This window comes from Heteronotia binoei, chromosome 3 (assembly GCF_032191835.1).
Source record: "Heteronotia binoei isolate CCM8104 ecotype False Entrance Well chromosome 3, APGP_CSIRO_Hbin_v1, whole genome shotgun sequence".
Classification (NCBI taxonomy): domain Eukaryota; kingdom Metazoa; phylum Chordata; class Lepidosauria; order Squamata; family Gekkonidae; genus Heteronotia; species Heteronotia binoei.
Genome location: NC_083225.1, coordinates 67,375,646 through 67,396,693, shown reverse-complemented (window position 1 = coordinate 67,396,693; position 21,048 = coordinate 67,375,646). Strand labels below are relative to the sequence as shown.

The 21,048-nt window shown below is 39.6% G+C and overlaps 1 protein-coding gene across 2 annotated transcripts in view; it reads left to right on the top strand.

The window, feature by feature from the left end:
- The window catches only part of MID1 (midline 1), a 331,223-nt gene that overhangs the window by 94,792 nt on the left and 215,383 nt on the right, over nucleotides 1-21,048 (top strand). The window contains exon 1 of one of the 2 annotated variants that reach the window (XM_060233958.1): nucleotides 861-1,017. The exons of the other annotated variant lie outside the window; for it this stretch is intronic. The gene's annotated coding sequence lies outside the window, so the exon portion shown is untranslated. Of the gene's footprint in view, nucleotides 1-860; nucleotides 1,018-21,048 lie in introns of those variants that run through there. 2 annotated transcript variants of the gene reach the window in all.

The following is a 21,048-nucleotide window of genomic DNA, read 5'->3' as shown; positions in this document are numbered from 1 at the left end:
ATTTATTTTGCTTGAAAGGCTCAGATGGCATGCCGCTGAGCAGAGGAGCAAGAAGGGGGAGGTGTCCTCATAAATTATTACTTGAAGGCTAACCACCCTCATTTATGATGTGAAATTGTGCCATCTGCTTTTTTAAGGACATTTGATTTATTTTCATTCCCATTATGGAAAGGAAATGCTGTTATTAGAAATGTCAAATAAACTTGTGAAAATTATTGAAGCATTTAAAAAAAACACATTGTGATTAGCTTGATATCCTAGCCCTCTACAAAGAACTGTTTTATACTTTTTAAAAATAAAAAGACACCTTTGAGTTTTCTTGAAGAATTGTTTTACCTCAAATATAGATCTTAGGTGTCTTACATCTGAGATAAAAACATACTCGTGTTGTCATGTTCTGTTAAAAAACCTTTGATTTTTGATTCAGGGACTATGGCTTAAATGGGCAAAAAAATGCAGCCAGATAGTTTAGGCTCATTATCAGATTTAAGTTGCAAATTAGGATCTAATTGTGGGGGAGGGGAAATCAAGCCCTTTAAGAGTAACTAAGATCTCAGGGAAGTTTCTGGGGTGGATATTTTGAAACAGTAGCTGAAAGGTTGATGAATTGGGGTTTGAAGTCCTGTCATGAAGCATTATTGCTATGGAATTTTGAGTCTGATGCCCGAATGTGTGGAGGCGACTTTGTTTGGATCCCGCTCTGAGGATTAACATACTGTGATGCTTGAATGCCAGTAAAATCTTTCCCTTCCCCCTTCATTCACTCAACTCCCCCCCCCCCCCCCCCCAGGACCGTTCTGCCGAAGAAGAAGTCGTTTGGTTTGTGTGCTGCTTTTTCCTGTGAGAGGATTAGGGAACAGGAGAATGGCTTTGTGAGGAGAGGGGTCTGAGAAGAAACTCTACACAGCAAAGGAAAGACTAGCCTTTCAGAGTTCTTTCAGTCCATTGAGACAAATTGCATGTGATACAGCAGCTGGGGGGTGTTTTCTTTTCAGCTACATACTGTAAGAGAAGCTGGTAAGGTTATTTTTTTCCCCTCCCTCTCTCTTTCCTTGTTTCTGTGATGCTATTGTAATTGCTTTCTTGAGGAGATTCCTCCTGGAGGAATGGAAGTTGGTTAATGATATTGAAGATAACTGCATTGTCTTGCTTTCTATTCATATGCTTGGGTTAGTTTGTGAAGTGGGCACTGTTGTTGACAGTAAAGGGGGAGACACATTCTATGAAGGGGGGAGTTGTTTTCTTGCCCTTTTTTGCCAAAGTAATTTAAGCTTTATGAAAGGGGGGCATAAATCTATAAAGTGTGGAATTGTTCAGATATATTTAAACTTCTCAAAGCCTTTGGGTGAGGGGAAACTATTCCATCTGAGTGCTAACATTCTTTCTTGATGTTATCAGATTTGTCACTTTCCTGGACTAATTCCAAAACTCCCAGTGGTGCGTGAGAACATATATTGCATTCCTAGTTTTTCACATGCCCTCACAAAGACAACAGGGCTGGTTGTCTGGCTGCAAGAGGTAAGCCAGCAGCTCCTTCTGAAAGGTGAAAATGAGCAATACCTTTTGAGGAGGCAGGGGAAGAGAACAAGTGAAATTATGGATACCCTAATGTTTCATTTGCTCTTAATGAAGTTGTATGGTTCAGCAGAGCACAAACACATAGTTAAATGGAAGGCAGCAGTGATGTTTAAACACGTGTATTTTGTAGCTGGATTTTTAAATTTCAGATGCAATCGAAAGGACTTTGAAGTAAGTTTCATTGAAATCAATAGGGTTTACTTTTGAATAAGAAACTGTAGTATTGGGCATTTGAAAAGAAAAATCTTGACTTTTGTATCTTCTGTTCTTTTTTATAGTTGTGTAGCCATTTACTAGTCTGTATCTGTCATTTCATATACTTCAGGGAACCTTTAGAATTAAATTGGCTGAGGGAGAGAGATTCATAAATGCTGCTGGGAGGCAAACTCTGAGAAAAGCTGCCAGCAAAAAAAAAAAAAAAAACCATACCAAAAAATCTTCTTGTTCCTCTCATGAATTGCAAGGAGCATGGTTACAAACAAAAGTTTCCTTGGCGGTCAATCAAAAATCACAAATAAGGGAAATGGGGAATGATTGACAACAGTTAAAGCAGTGAGTGACAAGAGAACAAGAACTTTCCTTGAATTAACTTGTTGGTTTTTCCAACTTTTTTTCTTTTTCACTCATTGGGTTGGTTTTTTTAAGTGAAAGATTGTGAGATGTAACCTTTAGCATTTGATCCAGAATCTACATTTGTAATGACTCTTTAATTTACTATTGCCTATGAATAAACATATTTTCTGTTCCTTTTTCTCTTTACTATTCTGCTGCCAGCCAAGTAAGTACTCTGCTATTGTGTTTGGATTCATGGGAAGAAAGTGAATCTTTTATACTCCTTAGTTTCTTATCTAGAGTTTGGGGTGACAGGAATTTAAATCCAGTTTAGATAAAATACATCTTCAGGCTATATTCTGCAAACCCAGAATTTTAGGGAAAGCATTGTGTAGACAGAAGTGAGCTGAGTTCTGGAAGCCATGAACAAACTAGTTTAGGAAGTGAGCCATTACTATGGATGTCTTCTGGCTCAGAAAGAAAGAACTGATATTAGACTAAAGGGTTGCCATGGAACCCTAAAGATTCTTAGGATAAATGTTGAGTCTCAAGGGCTTTTGGTTTCAGTACCTTATAGAGTTAAATGTATACCAACATTTTGTATTCTCTCCTCCTCTAACCAACCCACATAAACTTTCTTTAGAATAAAATCAGAAATAGCTGCTAGGGAAATTATTTCCTATGTTATTTCAGATTGCTAGATGTAGAGATTTAAGCAAGTGTATTCTCATGTGATGTCTGTACAATACAAGTATCAATAGCATTTAAAGTGAATGGGCTTAGTTTAATTTTAATTTAGATTGCCATGTAGGTAAACATATGAGTTTAGTTTTGCCAACTAATCAAATGGATGACTTCTATCATACCCCAAATCCAATTCTCATTAATTCACCCTTTCTTTATATAGATTCTGAAGTAATTTAGATTTTGTGTATACTACATCTTTGAAGTTGCAACTGCATAGCTTTCCCAGAGATAATTCGTGAATAAGTTATACAGGATAAAATGCATATAAAAAAACCTTCTTGTTATTTCAGCATTACTGCATGTTTCTCAGCATGATAGCCTACAAAACCTGTATTGAAGTTTTCTACTGTCCCACAGTGCCATACAGGGCAGTTACAGCTTTCTGTGGACTTAGAAGGATACAGCCATGTTGGATGGCATTGCCAGTCAACCAATGGTCTTAATCAGGGCTTTTTTGTAGCAGGAACTCCTTTGCATATTAGGCCACACACCCCTGATGTAGCCAATCCTCCAAGAGCTTACAGTGCTCTTATTACAGGGTCTACTGTAAACTCTTGTAATATTGGTTACATCAGGGGTATGTAACCTACTATGCAAATTAGTTATTGCTACAAAAAAGCCCTGGTCTTAATTATAACAATCTCACATCCCATTTGAGAGGAGAATATGTCAGCTCTCTTGGCTCTTAGCAACACAATATCTTTTGTTGTCTGTTGCCCATTTACCCCATTGTAAGATGCATGCCTTCAGAGGGCACATAGAATTGTATTTTTTGGTCCAGAGAAGACACAGAACTTTGTACTTTTAATTTTGGAAGTGAACTAAAACAGAAGCATGAGAAAGTGGTTTGTCCACTTCATGATGTTTCTCGGGACTTTTTTGTGAAAAAAGCCCAACAGGAGCTCATTTACATATTAAGTCACACCCCGACATCATCATTGTTTCACACAGGGCTTTTTTGCAGAAAAATCCCAGCAGGAATTCATTTGCATATTAGACCACACCACCTTATGCCAAGCCATGTTCCTGTGCATTCTTGCTCAAAAAAAGGCCTGTGTTCTGCCCTAGGGGCAGTAGAAGGTTACAATGCAGTATTAACACATATTTAAAGCATGGAAATTAATATCGATGGTTAAAGAAAAACAGTTCACCTGCAGTATATAATAATAATAATAAATTTTTATTTATACCCCGCCCTCCCCACCGAGGCAGACTCAGGGAGACTCACAAGACATGGTGTGTACCATGAATAAGAGAGATTAGCCAACACATTTTTTTTTAAAAAAAAAATTAAATTGTGTGTGTGCGTGTGCACGCGTGTGTGCATATAACTTGAAGTCATGTCAACCTCTGGTGGTTGACCCCTACTGGGGGGCTTAGAGGATATTCAGAGAGGTGGCTGAATAGAGCCTGCCCATCCTCTCTACTGTGTATTTAAAGAATGTCTCCAATTCAAGTACTAATCACAGTTGGTTCTGCTTAGTTTCTGAGATCTGATTAGACTGGGCTTGCCTGAGCTATCCAGGTAAAGTTAGCCCATGTCCACTGAACACCTGTGCTGGCTTTCTAATGTATATCACTGAAACACAGAGATGTTTCCACATTACATCAAAATGTATCAATTTTTGATAATACACACATGCACATAGTGGTTAGAACGTTAGACTAAGGCCTGGGAAGCCCAGGTTTGAATCTCCATTCTGCCATGGAAACTTGCTGGGTAACCTTGGGCTAGTCCCTTGCTCAGCTGAAATTCAGAGGGTTGTTGTTGTTGTTGTGTGGATAAAATGAATGAGAGGAGAATTATGTAAGGGCGTTTTCGCACTGACCTTAATCAGCAGCGACGTCCCTCTTCACTGCACAGGATCTGTGCGGATTTCGCACCAATTGCTGCGGAGCACCCGGAAGAGCCGCAAAGTCCCGCGGCTTTTGCGGCAAAAATGGAAACTGGTTTTTGGCAGTTTCCATTTGCGCCGCAAAAGCCGCGGGACTTTGCGGCTCTTCCGGGTGCTCCACAGCAATTGGTGCAAAATCCGTGCAGATCCTGCGCGGTGAAGAGGGACGTCGCTGCCGATTAAGGTCAGTGCGAAAACGCCCAAAGCCTCTTTGAGTCACCACTAGGAAGAAAGGTGGTATATAAATGAAATAAATAAAGCCTCAGTATACAAACCAGAATAATTTATATCTACTGGAATTTACCACAAGGGAACTTCATAGATCATTTCAGATGAGGCTTGCCTATGATTTATGAGCCATTTTATGACTCCTATGACAAGCACATTCACACTTAATACTTTAGAAAAAAAATGAATTTGTGTTTATTAAGATTTCTGTGGCCTGTCAGTAACATTCCTTGGACTAGTCTGTCAGAAACTGAGCATTTTAGAATGCTGACTGATGTCTTTACTTTGGGTCTCCACAGAAGTCTTTGAAGGCTTAGCATTGCTGGTTGTTAACCACAGGAGAAAGTTCTTACTGGCAGCTAATGGTAAGAACAATATATAGCCACTGTCTTGAGAACTGGAAAAATGTGGGTTATTTCCAAGACTAAGGCAACAATGTTAGTCCACAGGGCTCACAGCTGTGTCAACTTGAAGCTACAGTAGATGCTTTTTGTTGAGATGGTGGAGAGGAAGCATAGTAACAACTGCATTTTTTGAACTGTAAACCTGGAATGAAGATGAGAGGTGGCAATTTAAGCAGCTAATCATATTATGCTTCAACTATGGCACCAGCAAAAAACAAAACAAAACACTCCTCCTTAGGGTGGCTGTAATACATAGTGTGATATGGTATCACTACTGGTTGTGTGAAGCAGTGATACTCAGTGGCTTGGGAGGCACTTGTGGCTGTTTTAAGGCTCTTGTGAGCACTGTCCCCTAATGTGATGGCTGCCCCATGTTTCAGAACACTGGCCAAGGCCCTTTCCCAGTGGGTCTTGTGGCTGGCAGGTAGAACAGTATCTGCTGTAGGAACAGGTAAACTGCAAGCCTCCTTGAGGTGCAGACTTTATGCCAAGGATGGTAACAAATGAGGCTCTTTGCAAGCTGCAGAGTGAGGACCACTGAGCTAGCTATTCCTTACTTGCAAAGCTGGAGAGAGAGAGAGCTCCTTTCATCCATAACTGACTGGAAAAGAGGAAGAGGCTTTTTATTTTTTGCATCCTCATGTCTTTTTAATCATTATTAAATATAAGAGAGTTTAAATACTTGAGGTTTCTTTCCTTCTTTCACTGGCCTGCTCTGACGCCAGCACTACTTGAAGTATAATTATATGTATATATTTATATTGAATATTTTGTTTGGAACAACTGTAGGTCTGATTGTAATGCAAACAAAAAAAAAGAGTGCTGTGGTCCTAAGCATGCTTCCTCTAAGTTTATTGATTTTATATATTATACTTCTAGACCACCCTCCCCTATAGACAAGACTCAGGGTGGTGAACAACAGATTAAATAAACACAATCACAAATTAGAATAAATTAAAACAGTAAAAACAACAAACAATATAAAAGCAGTTTCAGATAGCACTAAAAATAGATCAAATTGAGTCAATTTCCCCATAGAGGGACAAGAGATAAAAAGGAGAAGCTAGGCTAGATGGATAGGCACCATTCGTGCCTTCAGCCAGAAACCTAGCAGAATATCTCTGTTATACAGGCCCTATGGAACTGCATTAAGTCATTCAGCAGAAAGTTCCTCCAGGTCAGAGCCAGGGTAAAGAAAGCCCTTACTCTAGCTGAGGACAGCTGGATATCTTTTGAACCATGGATCTCTGTTCTTCTCTCTGGAGCGTAATACTCTTTGGGAGGTATACCAGGAGAGGCAGTCCCATAGGTATGTTGGTCCCAGACCACGTAGGGCTTTGAAGGTAAGTACCAAAACCTCAACTCTGATCCAGCATTCAACCTGGAATCAATGCAGCTAGCGAAGCACTAGTTGAATGAGTGCTGTCCATGGTAGGACTCCAGGTGGGGCCTGGAGATCTCCAGTCTCCAGGTGGGGCCTGGAGATCTCTCGCTTTTACAACTGATCTCCAGCTGGTAGAGATCAGCTCCCCTGGAGAAAAAGGCTGCTTTGAAGAGTGGACTCTATGGTATTGTACCATGCTGAGGCCCCTCCCCTCCCCTCCCCAAACCCCTCCCTCTCCCAGATCTACTCCCAAAGTCTTCAGTTTTTTTCCAACACAGACCTAGCACTTCACACCTAGGATACTTAATGACATAGGCATCAATCTGCTATTCTGATTTATATTGCCTTTCATTGTTGTTTCAGCCCAGTCAACACTGACTAACAAACACCATACCCCAATTTGTGATTCTTTTAAACTGCTAAAAAACATTTCCATGACTTTGCATACTAACTCGCTGCCCACTTTCTCTATATTTAGGCCTGCTTGCCATTTCATACTATTGTCTGATGAAGTGTGCTTCTAGCACATGAAAGCTTACATTCTGAATAAAACTCTGTTGGTCTTAAAGGTGGACCTTGACTCCTGCTTTGTTCCAGGTGACAGAGACAGAGATCAGTTCACCTGTAAAAAATAGTGGCTTTGGAAGTGATAAGAGAAGTGCTCATGTTTTAGGTGTTCATGTCCAGACTGCTACAACGAATTGACATATAGTTGGTGTCTGATAGGAAAATAGAGTAATGATATCCTGTGGAATGGTTTTTGCAAGTCAGTTATCTCAAGAGCCACCTTTTCCATTCATTGTTATGACCTGCTGTGATCCCAATGCACATTCAAGTGCTCAGTCCTGCAGGGGGAAAAGTACCAGGAAACAGCTGCGATTATTGTGTGACATTTCCCCAGGTATGCAAATCAATGCCACTGTGGGAGACATAAGACGTGCCTTTTTTCAGTATGATTAAAGCTGAAGGACAGAGGACACTTCTGTGCATACAACACACTTTCTGCCCTTTTGCTGGAAGGAGCAGAATTCACTCTGAGTGGTATACTATATGCAGAGTTGATTCTTATTACTCTTTTGTTTCACAGCAGCTGTATTTGAATATTTTTCTCCTGGTGTTTGTTATAGACTGACTCTTTTAAAATAGCAGAAATGCATTTTGCATTAGTAGCAAAATGGTACTAGTATAGTAAGCCAACAACATCCTGTAGCAACTACATAAAGCATAGCAACCGAATCTGCCCATGAGATATCCCCTTTTATCTTACTGGTGACCAGGTATTCTTTTAGATCTGCTTGATAGTGCTGTGACCTCAGTTAGTGGAACAATTGGTGATATGCAATGGATTAAACGAGAACAGAGTTTAATGCCTAGCATTCCCTGATTTCATGTTCTATTTAGAAAGCAATAGAACTGTTCCTACAATGGAAATAGACTGAGCCAAAGAAAATTAAATAGGAAATTAGGCAAGGTTTTGTGACCTATGTACACTCAATGTATGGGGGGAAGGCACTTTTTTTTTAGACATTATTTAATAAAACACTTTTCCAGAAAAAAATGTTGGCTGTTGGTGGCCATCTTATCAAAACTAAATCCAGAAATGGACACGTGGATACATTTTTAAAAAACGGGTTGTTCAGTTTCCCCCTACAACTATGACGACATACAGTTTAATTACAGAATGTGCATGTCTTCTGTTGAAGGATAGTTTTCTGTTGAAAATAGACACAGAGAAGCCACCAGCTGAGCTTGCCAAATATCTTCCTGTTATGTATGCGGACTAAAGTGAAGTGGACCTGGGGACTGGCAACTCTACTTGGATTTGGCAACCCTATAGGGGACTGATAACACATGCTCAGTACTAACTTACTTTTGGGGCCTGGTATTGTCATCTACAGCAATTCTGGAGTCAGCCCTTTTAAAGGTTTTTAGTTTGTTAGACATGCCTTGATACACATAACAACACTCCTTGTTATATTGATACACATAGCAACAGCTCCTTTAGTACACCTTTCCCTGCCATTCTTATATAGTTTCTGTATGATATGACTGTATCTCTCTGGTTCCCTCTCTTCCACTAGGTTTCTGTTTTTCTTTAAAACCAATCACATCAATTTCCCCATTTTGGATTGGAGGCTTCTGGCATTTGCATAGAAACACCTCCACCCTATTTTTCTCTAGTGTGTGCATTTTTCTCTCTGGCCCTTTGGTCTCTTTGACTGGCTATCCTGCTTTACATTGTCCTTACCTTTCTTACCTGTCCAATCCCCATTTGACAATATGATTACCAAGATTCTCTCTCATTTATTTGTCTACTGCTCTAACAATATAGGCATAAGAACAGCATGCATTTCCCATTTTTCTGTGGTAGATTTCAGTTGCAGTCTTGAACATAATTATGTTAATCGGGGTTAATGAAGTTTGAAGTTAATGCAACTAGGATTGCATTGTTATGGTCACTTTGGTATTTGACTGTAGTTATAGCGTTAGATTCCACCAACTTTTTCACTCAGTCGTGCCCAATTCATATCCATATTACAGTCCCTGTCCCACAAGGATTCTGCCTTAACAGGTCCCATGACCCCCAGCATAGATGTTTGCTGGCCAAAGAGGGCTCACCAGTGGAAAAGATGGTTGGATTCAGATCAGAGTGCGAAACAAATATATGAATTCTGCTGGAAAAGTAACGGCAAGCTGTATTTTGGTTCCTTTTCTAATTTCATTCCTCTGTAATTGCTGTATGTATCTTTATTAGTTTATAGCATCACCTTAGTATATTACGTAGTATACATAATGGATATGCCATATTATTGCTTTATGATTTAAATTGTCAAGCACCAATTGCTTAAAGCACATTGTACGATCTCTGGACCAAACACAAGAAAAGCTTGTCTTTTGATGCATGATTTTCCTAGAAGTAATATTAGTTTATAAACCAATCACATACAGTAGATATATCCAAGCGGGCAGCCATTTTGGTCTGAAGCAGCTGAACAAAGCAGGAGTCAAGTTTCACCTTTAAGACCAACCAATTTTTATTTAGAATGTAAGCTTTCATGTACTCTTAAGCACACTTCATCAGATGAGGAATCCAGCACAGTGAGCAAAGCCATACATAGCTGAGCAGAGCCAAACATAGCTGGTAGGCAGTGGCCCAGAATGCAACTGAAAGCAGCAGAATGACAGAATGTACCATGTTGAATTCTGGGCCACTGCCTACCAGCTATGTATGACTCTGGTCAGCTATGTATGGCTTTGCTCACTGTGTTGGATTCCTCGTTTGATGAAGTGTGCTTAAGAGCACATGAAAGCTTACATTCTAAATAAAAACTGGTTGGTCTTAAAGGTGCACTTGACTTCTGCTTTATACAGTGTATATGACAGTTATAACTTCTGGCCCCCAACTGAGTGCTGATTGTCTTAAGTCTGAGTCTCTCAGTCAACTGAGTGGTGGCTAAGAGCCAAACTGCTTTCAAAAATGAGGATGCATGTATAAATGCACCCCCACATGACATACTCCCCCCAAAAAACTAATCTTGCAATTTTTTTTAAAAAAAAAGATTATTTCCTCACGGACACGTCTTATTTTCTAAATGCAGCCATTGTTTGTATGTCTAGCCAGTAATTAGACCTCAGATGCTGAGGCAATTTTAGAACATGGTTTAGTAATTTACATGCTAATCCAACAGACTGTGGTGGAGCCATGATTAGTGCAGACTCCATCAACATCTTAATTAGCCCCAATCCCAGCATGAAGCAGTGGTGCCTATCTTTAGAGGCCTGAGAATGTTTGCTTTTTCAGGGCAAATGTATGCTCTTCAGTGGTTGTGTTTCATTAATTGCTGTTGAAACTAGGAATGTTAGTTCATGGGAAACTAGAAATGCCTAAAGGAGTGCCTGAACAGCTTTATAGCATACTTAGGACACGTTCCTCTGCTGCCCATTGCCTGAGAGAACCAGCAAACTCATTATACAGTCCTGATTAAGAAACAGAAACTGATGAGGAACCATCTATAAGATAAATTATATGACCAAGGAAAGAATAGTAGTTATATTATGGCAATGAGGGTGACAAAATGGTGGAATCCAAAAATCTCCCCAAAACATGTTAACTTTCATGGACATGTCAAAAATAGGTCTTTGTTGAACTGATCTTTTATCAAAAAAAGTATAGTAGTAAAAGTCTATTCAAGCAGGGGTGTTGAACTAATTTGTTATGCGGGCTGGATCTGACATAAATGAGACATTGTCAGGCCAGGTCATGTGTGTCATAAAATATAATGCCAGTTAGCAGAGATATAAACTTCACAGATAAACACAATTTTAAAACTTTAAAAAAATTAAAACATGCTTAAAACATTAGCGCTCTTGCAATATTTTATCTATCTTGGATAACTGACACCTCTTGCTTTGAAATATTGCATCAAAATCTGGAGACCATGTTTGCGCTGTAGCAATCTTGGGTATGCTGTTTAGGTGTTGTTTAGGTGTGTATCTGTATGTTGCAAACCTACTTTTAATAATTGACATTCATTACAGAAATTTCATGGTCAATACTTTGAGCCTAAGACCTGAAGGAAAACATGAAATGGCTGGGCATTGTGAGCTTTTGAACATAAATGACTTCATGTGCTAGTCAAGAACATGTGAAGGCACCATGATAACACAGACTGAGGGCTATGTGTTTGTCTACAAAACTATAAACGTTCCTAGAGAAATAGCTACAACTCCTATGAGGCAGTGCAAGAATACAGAGACAGCAATGTATAGCAATCAGTACCAGCCTACTTATCTGTGAAGCCTAGGTACAAAATCCCCAGTCTACAAAGGAAGTGTGTTGAGTGAACCTGGTCTGGAAACACACTCTCAGCCTAATCCACCTCACTAGCTTGTTGTTATTCCTCATCTAAATAGTTTACATTGCTTTCCTACTAAGAAAGACTGCATCATGAAGACATTAATACAGTGAAAAGGGATAGGCAATTCCAGTTGTACCCAGGCGAGCCCTGGCATGACTAGTCAACAAAAAAGACTCTCTCTCTCTCTCTCTCTCTCTCTCTCTCTCTCAGTAGCAAGGCAAAAAGCTCATACCTTGAATAAAATTTTGTTGGTCTTAAAGATGCTTTGTATCTCTCCTATTATCTCCCAGATTCTGGCTAAGTCTTGCTCTTTCCCTTTCTCCCCAGGGAATGAGGGAGGGAGGGAGCCTCAGCCAATAGAAGGAGGAGAGGCTTGGCTCAGAAGTTCTCCTGGGTGATTGCGAAAGCCTGGCAAAGCAAGCTCTCCCTCCCCCCCTTTCCTCCCTAAGGAAGGAGCCTCAGCCAATGGAGAAAATAGAGGCTTTGCTCTGTAGATCATGTACAATTGATGAAGCCTGGCAAAACTAGCTGAGTTGCAGAAGGAAGCAAGAGTAGGAAAGGGAAGAGTGGGAGTGAGTTGCTCATGGGCCTGATAAAAGTTCTCCAGAGGCCTGATCCAACCCTGGACTCTTCTGCAATAAGGAATGTCTTATACAATCAAATTCAAATATGTACACTAGTGCGCCCGAATTTTGGTCCACTTCCACCTTAGTAGCATGCTGGCACCCCACTCCTGTATGTTAGGAATGATTAGAACTGTTGAAAGGCTTTGCATCTCTCCTTTACTTACTTGTCATAGATTTAGTTACTGTGGTACAAATATCTGCTCCTCTCCCCATGCCAGTCAGAGTAGTAGCATAACACTCAGTTGCTTCAGGCTAGTTTTCCTAATCTTAATTGCATGTGCTGATGCATGAGTGGACATACTATGAACTTTGAGTAGCCATGTGTAGCAGAAAAAATGGCCTGCAGTCTAAAATTATTATTAGGCATTAAGAGTTTCTCATAATATGTGTGTTTGTAAATAAAATTTCTGGATTGTTGAACTGTCATATCAGCGACAATTAATCTGGATACTTAAAAACCGGCCAGTTGCTTCCATTTTTGAATATACCATCAAGATAAAAGTATTACTTTTGCCTGAATGTCGTCCTAGCATTAGAATTATTACTGTGCTGAGTTATAACTAAGCATGAGATAAAAGTTGACGAAAAATGATGCTATAAATATTTAGGAAAAGAATTCAAATGCTTTACTTTATCAGATTCCAATCATTCTAAAAGACAGAGCAAAAGGTAAGTATGTAAGAAGGCTAAAAAGGGAAAGTATGATGGTAACAAATAGCAGGATAAAGAAAATGAATCCTATAGTCTGTTTTCCACCTGTATCACATTTCTAACTTGCTTGGCAAACCATAAATTCTTGGTGGTTTGAGGGAATTTACAAAATCTATTGTTCTTTAATTTCCAGATACACAAGGTGAATTAAACTTTTATACCTGCAGATCCAGTGTTAACCTCTTAGTTTAATAACCATGAGGATATTGTCGTGCTTTAGGATTCTTTAACAAATTAGACCAATGGTGCTTCTGGTCTATTAGCTATTGACCAAGAACCTCTGAAAAGTTTACGTAAGTGAGAATGGAGATAGCTATGCTCTGCCTAGAGTATTTATATTCCACCTTTCCTCTGAGAAGCTGATGGCAACCTCATGCTTAGTTCTTTCCTCCTTTCATCCCCACAAAACTCCGATGATATAGATGAGACTGAGAGAGAATGAGTGCCCCAAGGTCACACAAATAATTCAGCATGACTGGATTTAGTTTTGAACCCAGATGTTCTGAAGTTCTAGTTTAATGCTATAACTATCATACCACATTAGTTCTGTTACTGGTCCTTAGTAACTAATAAATATAGGCATATAACCTCTGAATGTAGATATTCATTTCAAACTATCAAAACTTTTTTTAAAAATGCTTATTTTCTTTTTTAAAAGTGGTCAGCTCAAAGTTCATTTGGGCCAGTGAAAGGGTCCTGGAACTATATGAGCCAAAGAGTCCTATAAAAAGCAACCACTTCCAGCCATTTCTTTTCTTGGAATTAATTCCAATTGTTTATAAAACTCTGAGTTCCAGTGTTTACTCTCTTGATGTTATAAGATACCTAGACTTTCTTGTAGCCTTGTCCTAAACAAAAATACCCGAGGCTTAATTTTTTTCTTTAGGCAAGATGGTGCAGTCCCATTATTATAGCAAGAGTTTTTGCTCCAGTTTGGTATTCAAACTAGATCAGTGGTGGTCATTTTTGAGCACCAGGAGCATACAAACCAGGGCTGCTCTGGTAATGTGATCCACAGTTCACATATAGGTAGTGTCCAGTTCAGGCAACCTCTTCCTTTCAATTTAATTAACATCTGGCTTGTGAAGGTACAAAAATCAGTGGCAAGTATTCCTGCCATATATTAAGAACACAACAGATAGAATCTCTGGGATTCTGCAGAGGAAATGAATCTCTAGGATTTCTGCAAATAAAAGACAAAGTTTATGCTTGCACAAAAAAATCAGCAGCTAAGACCTGTTCAAGATCACCTTCACCCTTTGCAAACATCTGGAGTATATAAAATCCCTTGTGGGTGTGTCAAGGTTTATATTGGGGTGACTGATAATTTGGTGACTATTAGGAAGACTGAATATGATATATACAATATATGTTAAATACAATTGAAACAATCAGAAAAATAAGCAGTTGCCCAACATGCCATAGAAGAAAATCACAACATTTTTTTTGATAAAGTGAAAGTAATTTCAAAGGATAATGGCTATTATAATTTAACTTAAAGAGAAGCTATTGAGATCGAACAGCACCCTGAAAACATCAAATGGATATTCTATCTGTAAAGTAAGGAAACCTTTACTGTATAATAAACACATACAATTACATCATCCTTCAATTACTTTGCAGAGAATAGGAAATTCCTGATGCTAGTGTGATGATGCAAGAGATTCCATCTACATAGCACAGATACAGAGTTTCTTCCTTAAAATGCTCATTAGTTGCCTTTACAACAACAGACTGACTGATGATGCCAAAAGCAAAGACCAGTGAAGTGTCTAGTGAACCATCATCAGTTTCTCCACCCTAAGATCACATTTATCCAATCCAGAACAAAATATCTGATTAAAACGGTGCACAATATGTAGGACCAGTTATGACCAAAGACGGGCCCATGGTTGTCATGGAGGCCATGAAATCCTGAACCACTCCCAACAAGGCAGACTTGACATGAATGTTGAAGTTCCCCAGGACAACCAGTCTTGAGCATCACCCTGAGCCCACATCAATCAGCTCAGGAAGGGACACTGTTAGGCAGTAGGGTGGGAAATAATCAACAGAATTCCAATCCTGTCTCTTAGTTCCAACATTTGGTACACAGCCTCAAAACAAGAAGTATCCTGGATGGGGCACCATGGTAGGAGGTAAAATCCTTATAGACCACAGAGACTCCACCATGAGGCCTATGCTAAATATATGCTTGGGACACAACTAAGCCTCAGTAATATATGCCAGGTCAGCTCTTACAGGTGGCAGCTGTTTTTCGTTTGACTACTCTGGTATCTAGAGCTGCCAGTTTGGTGTAAGAGCGCCAGTTTGTTGTAGTGGTTATGTGCGTGGACTCTTATCTGGGAAAATGGTTTAATTCCCTACTCCTCCGCTTGCATGTGCTGGAATGGCCTTGGGTCAGCCATAGCTCTGGCAGAGGTTGTCCTTTAAAGGGCAGCTGCTGTGAGAGTCCTCCCAGCCCCACCCACCTCACAGGGTGTCTGTTGTGGGGGAAGAAGATATAGGAGATTGTAAGCAGCTCTGAGTCTCTGATTCAGAGAGAAGGGCGGGGTATAAATCTGCAATTCTTCTTCTTCTGCCAAATAGTGGGATTTTATGGCCTGATAGATTGTTGATATGGTTAGCAACGTCACCTCAGACAGAAGAAGAGCCAGAAATGCCTGCTGTCTCTTCCCCTTACTTGGCAAGTTTTTCTTCCATCCTATCTTTCCTGATCCTACACATTATGAATCATGGCACCATCTTTCACCCCACAATATTGATCACAATATGTTAATCACATTTTTAAGCCTGGTTTGTGTATGGACAGGAGGATGGTGGCTGCTGGGGAAGGGAAAAAGGAAAGCTGTGTGGATGGGCCATAGCCACTGTGAAGTCTTATGCATTCACAGTGACAGTAAAGGAATATGGAAATCATCCAAGCTGGATGCAACCTTACTTCCTGTATCTTTTCTAGATCTTTCTCTTGTTGTTTTTAAATTGGAGGGATCAAATCTGATCACAGTGCTAAATATAATTTACTATAGAATTAGTGCAATTACTGGCATGATACTTTATATTTTATTTTCAATCTTCTTTCTTACATAATAAATGTCTGTAATTTCTTCAATTAATTACAGTGGTGTGCCAGAGGGTAAAAGTCATAGTTGGCCATAAGTACAAACTTTAAAATGTCAGAATCAAGTGACAAATAAGAAATCAGTGCTTGTTGTTCTTGTCACTTCAACCTACGTTGCCAAGTATAGAGTCATGATGAGAAAAATGAAAAGTTGGCAACAATACAGAATAAACATATTTCCCACTGTTGTGTGCATTGCTGTGGAAACAATTTTATGTTGGATTTTTATGGTAGCATAACTATTGCCCTGAAGTTTAAAAAGTTTATATCTCTGTTACCTAATCTTGTGTATGGACAGGAGGATGGTGGCTGCTGGGGAAAGGAAACTGAGAGGAAAGCTGTGTGATTGGGGCATAGCCTCTGTGAAGTCTTATGCAAGCTGAGATGCGGAAGGAAGCAAGATAGAGGGAGAAGGAAGAAGACAACAGCCAGTTGCTCAGGGGCCTGATAGGAGCCTTCCAACATTTTTTTGATTTATTCAGCAGTACTTTGATAGACTTATTCATGGTTTTAGAGGCATAATTTACTTTGAGATACTCTGTTTTAATTATTCTGTTTGTATGTTTGTGTTCATATTTGTTTATTTTCTGTCTTTATCTTATTCCTAGTACCAGTATTGGGGGGAAGGGTTGAATCCAGTGGATAAGTTTACAGTAGCAGTTGGTAAAGGAAACCTTTCAATTACCCTGCTGTATGTTCTGAAAATTTTTTCAGTAAATAGAGATGGTCTTCAGAACAAAATGCATGACAATAGAGAGTGCAGGAATGATAAAGGGGAACTGATAAAATAACCTCCTGGTTCCCTTTCTGTGAAAGCTCTGGATCAGTGGAGAAAGAGGCTATTTTAACCTGTTTCTCCCCTCATTGCTGCACTGACTTATTGTGCTGGGCATTTTGTATGCAAGACTGTCCCGGATGGTGGAAAGGATTTTCACAGAAAACTGCAGGGTGCTGGGGAAAAGGGGGAAGCCAGAAACAATCCACTCCATCAAATCCTTTGAACTTTTCAGTTAGATTTAACCCAGTAAATAAATTTTGCCTTAAATAGAACTTAAAGACATAATACAAACAGCATCAATACATTTCAAAATGGGTTTTGTAAAATATACAGTAAACTCTTCTAATATTTCATAAAACTCTTATTCATTTTATTGCATATATGAATTGCCTAATGCCCACAATGTATAATATATAATGCCCACAATGTATAATATAGGCAATGTATAATATAGCGAAAACAGTAAAAAGCATAAAATATCAAAATATGTAATACATTAATCTAAAATCAAGTGATGAAATTTGCAGTTCCCTCCCATTTCTAGCCTGTGGGCATTTCATGGATATGGGAGAAATAAATTGAATCAGTCAAGGGGATAGAAAGCAGGGGAGAGTGCCAGCCAGGGTGTAAACCATCACTGCCCTCAACCAACTTGGCATTGTAGAAGAAATGTTTTTACCTGATAGAAATATTTGCCACTTCCATGCTATTTTGGGGTGTGATTTTGTAATAAAGGGCGATTAAGATGATGGCAAATGAAAGAGGGGAGTCTAAGGCTGAGATCTGGACCAGCAGCCAATTTACCGTATCTCTGGAATCAACAACTTGTAATTTGTAGTAGGCCTCTGTGGTCTCACTTCCATAATCTACAGCATGATTATTTTTGTCCCCTTTCACATGAAAACAATTTTAAGGTCATATTTATATGTGATGTTTGATGGCATGTAGAATGGGACTAGAGAAAAGTAAGAATTATTTTATATATTACTAAAGATTTTTTTTCATACTAGTTTTGTAGATGTGTCATGTAGCCGGCCGAAGGTTGACTCAGCCTTCCATCTTTCCGAGGTCGGTAAAATGAGTACCTAGCTTGTTGGGGGGAAAGTGTAAAAGACTGGGGAAGGCAATGGCAAACCACCCCGTTAAAAAAAGTCTGCCGTGAAAACGTGAAAGCAATGTCACCCCAGAGTCAGAAACGACTGGTGCTTGCACAGGGGAGCTTTCCTTTTCCACGTAGCCCAATCATGTTTTGTCAGGATCAAATCCCACTGCGTTTTTAGAATTTCACTCTGCTATTTGCACAGGTAAAGTACTTTATATAAAATGATTGTTAAATATTAAAAAAAACTTTAGAAAGTCCCCATCCATTTAATCTGAAACTGATGAGCACCATGGCACCCATGGGTTTCCACACTGGAGTCCCCGACTTATGCTATCAGCCATTACAGAAAGTGAAAGTTTGACCAGCCTTCCTTTATTTTTATTTGTACTCAAAATATTGAATCCAATACCACATATTGGATTCAATGCACAGCAGCCAAGAAGGTCAGAGCGCCTGCTCCGGCTGCAACACCACTGAGGATGTTCTCCATAGCCGAGAACGAAACGTCTGGAAGAAAAACTTTCTCCAGTAGAACACGGCACTTGAGCCCGAAAGATTCTACAATCCCTAATGATGTTACCAGCCATGAAAACCTGAAATCTTTGACAATACCACATACACTGTACACACTTGAAGAATGAATAAAGAATTTTGCAAATTGTGTAAGTATAATTCAAGAACAGACAAAACAGCTGTAGGACAGCATTCAGTTTGAAATTCGAAGAGCACCTTTTTTATCCCAACAGCAGCAGCTTACTTGATAATGTTTCAGCCTTCATTTATTACTCAGAGCAAAGCAATTCTGTTTATTGATATGTCTCTTTGACTTCTGGATGATGCCTCTGTTGGCTTTACTTCATCAGTGTTCTTCTCCATTTCTGAAGAATACATGCTGTATTTCTTATAGCTAGAAATTGCTTGTGATGATAAATGGAATCCTGAATTGTTGCACCTGACACCCTACAAGGCTATACATTATTTATGGGCTTGCAAGATGGAGTCCTCAACATTTGTCTTTCTGAGAAGCAAACGGAGGGAGTCAGTGTGCAGTGAGTGGGAAATCATGGAGCTTGCTAACATTAAAAAAAAAAAAACAATTAATTATTTACACACATATATGAACTTATGACATTCATATCTTTGGAATTAATCTCAGCTGCCTTCAGACCCATATGTGTTCATTAAAATGTGGATTTCTTTTGCTTCACTTAAAAATATCAAAACTTGGGAGGAAGGAGGTTTGAAAATGGACATGTCTTAATGGTTTTCTAACCAAATTGAAATACATCAAAAAATCTAACACTCATCTTCTGTGTTGAATGTCAGAATGTATAATAACTCAGAACAATAGTTTTAGGTAATATTAGGTAATTTTTCTTATTGGATACCTGAATCCAATGCAAGATGAATTAATTTACGATTGCTATGCAAAATATTAATGACCAGCTTCCCACTTACCTAGCTAAATGTTTCAAAATAGGATTTGAGTTATGGCGTTTGAAGAAGAGCATGAATGTGTGATAAAGCAGTAGTACAAAAAGAGTAAATTTAGGAGTTCACCTAAGGCAGGGGTGTCAAATATATGACCTGGGGGCCATTACCAGCTTATCCAGAGCTCTTCTCTGGTCTGCAAGCAACTAGAGAGAGGGAGGGAAGGCAGGAGTCTGCTTGGGGGGAAGTGGGGGTGTATGCGGTGAGACATATGCAGTGGTTGAAGCTGACAGAAATAGAAAGGAAATTGCTAGGGTTTAGGACAATGAGGCTAAAGTAAAATAATGGCAGCAAAGGCCATTACCCTCACATTAGGCTTCCCCTGCCTCCTTCAACTGTAGCTTGCTGAGGATTGGTGAAGCTGCTACACAGAGAGACAGAGCTGAATGGCTAGTGTACCAAATGGTCACTGTGAGGGAGGTTAGCAAGAGCAGAGGTCTGCCAACAAAGAGACAGGTTGGCAATGGAGCGAGGAGGAGCAGGACAGGCACATGGTTTGGGAGGCAACTGGGCTGTCTTGTTCATGCCTGTCTGAGGGGAAAGATGTTCTGGCCTTAGAAAGGAGTGGAGAAGTGAAGGGAGAAAGGAACACTGCTGTTGCTGCCAATCGTCTGAACAGCTGTGAAACTAGGAGCCAGAGTGAGAGTTGGGGACGGTAGGATATGGCAGCCTCCCTTCTCCACCACATCTCTTCTTAGTTCATAAAGGGAAAGGGCTTTCAGGAGGACAAAAAGTGCCCCTCAGAGGTTTTAGAAACAGCCTCCTCCCCCCCACCACCACCCCTTGCTGCTTCTGTGGGAAATGCAGGATGAGAACTCATGATGGAATGATCTGGGTCAGCCAGGTTCAGACCCCGCCCCCATCAGCCAGGAACTGTCAACTGGATCACCTGGGATCAGCTGCTCAGCCTGGACTACCTCACAGGGTTGGTGGTGGTGGTGGAAGTCAGGTGCACTTCCTTAAGATCATCAGAGGTAGGACAGGGAAAGAGAAGAAACAGTAAGAGAAATCATAGCCATGCTTGGCTGCTGAAGCTGGGCATTTTGGGTGAGGGATGCTGAAAAAATACCTTATTTACTGGCAAGGAAGTTGACTCATCTCCTAAAAGTGCTATATATGCAAAAATAACTAATTTGTATGGAAATGAAAGATACTCCACCTTTTATGCTATCCCTTGGGAAAAAACTTAGTCTTACATATGATTAAATACATTTATTGGGGCTTTTGTGGATTCCTTAGTAAATCAATTGCTTTTACTCATAGAAATTGATTACTTTTGTATTTTGAGGAAAAAATAATATTGTTGATTGAGTTTGCCTGTGTCATTTATAAAGTTTACATCTTGGGTACTTGGCATTTTATGGCACGGGTGGCCAGGTCCAACAAGGTAACATTTATATCAGATCTGATCCTCGTAACAAATGAGTTCAACACCTCTGTAGGAATCTTTAGTGCATGTTCCTGTTGTACAAGCCATAACAAATTTATACCTATACCTGAGCATGAATTCAGCAAACTGGTTCTGCTTCTTCCTCAAATACACAAGAATCTTAACACTTAATATATTTATTC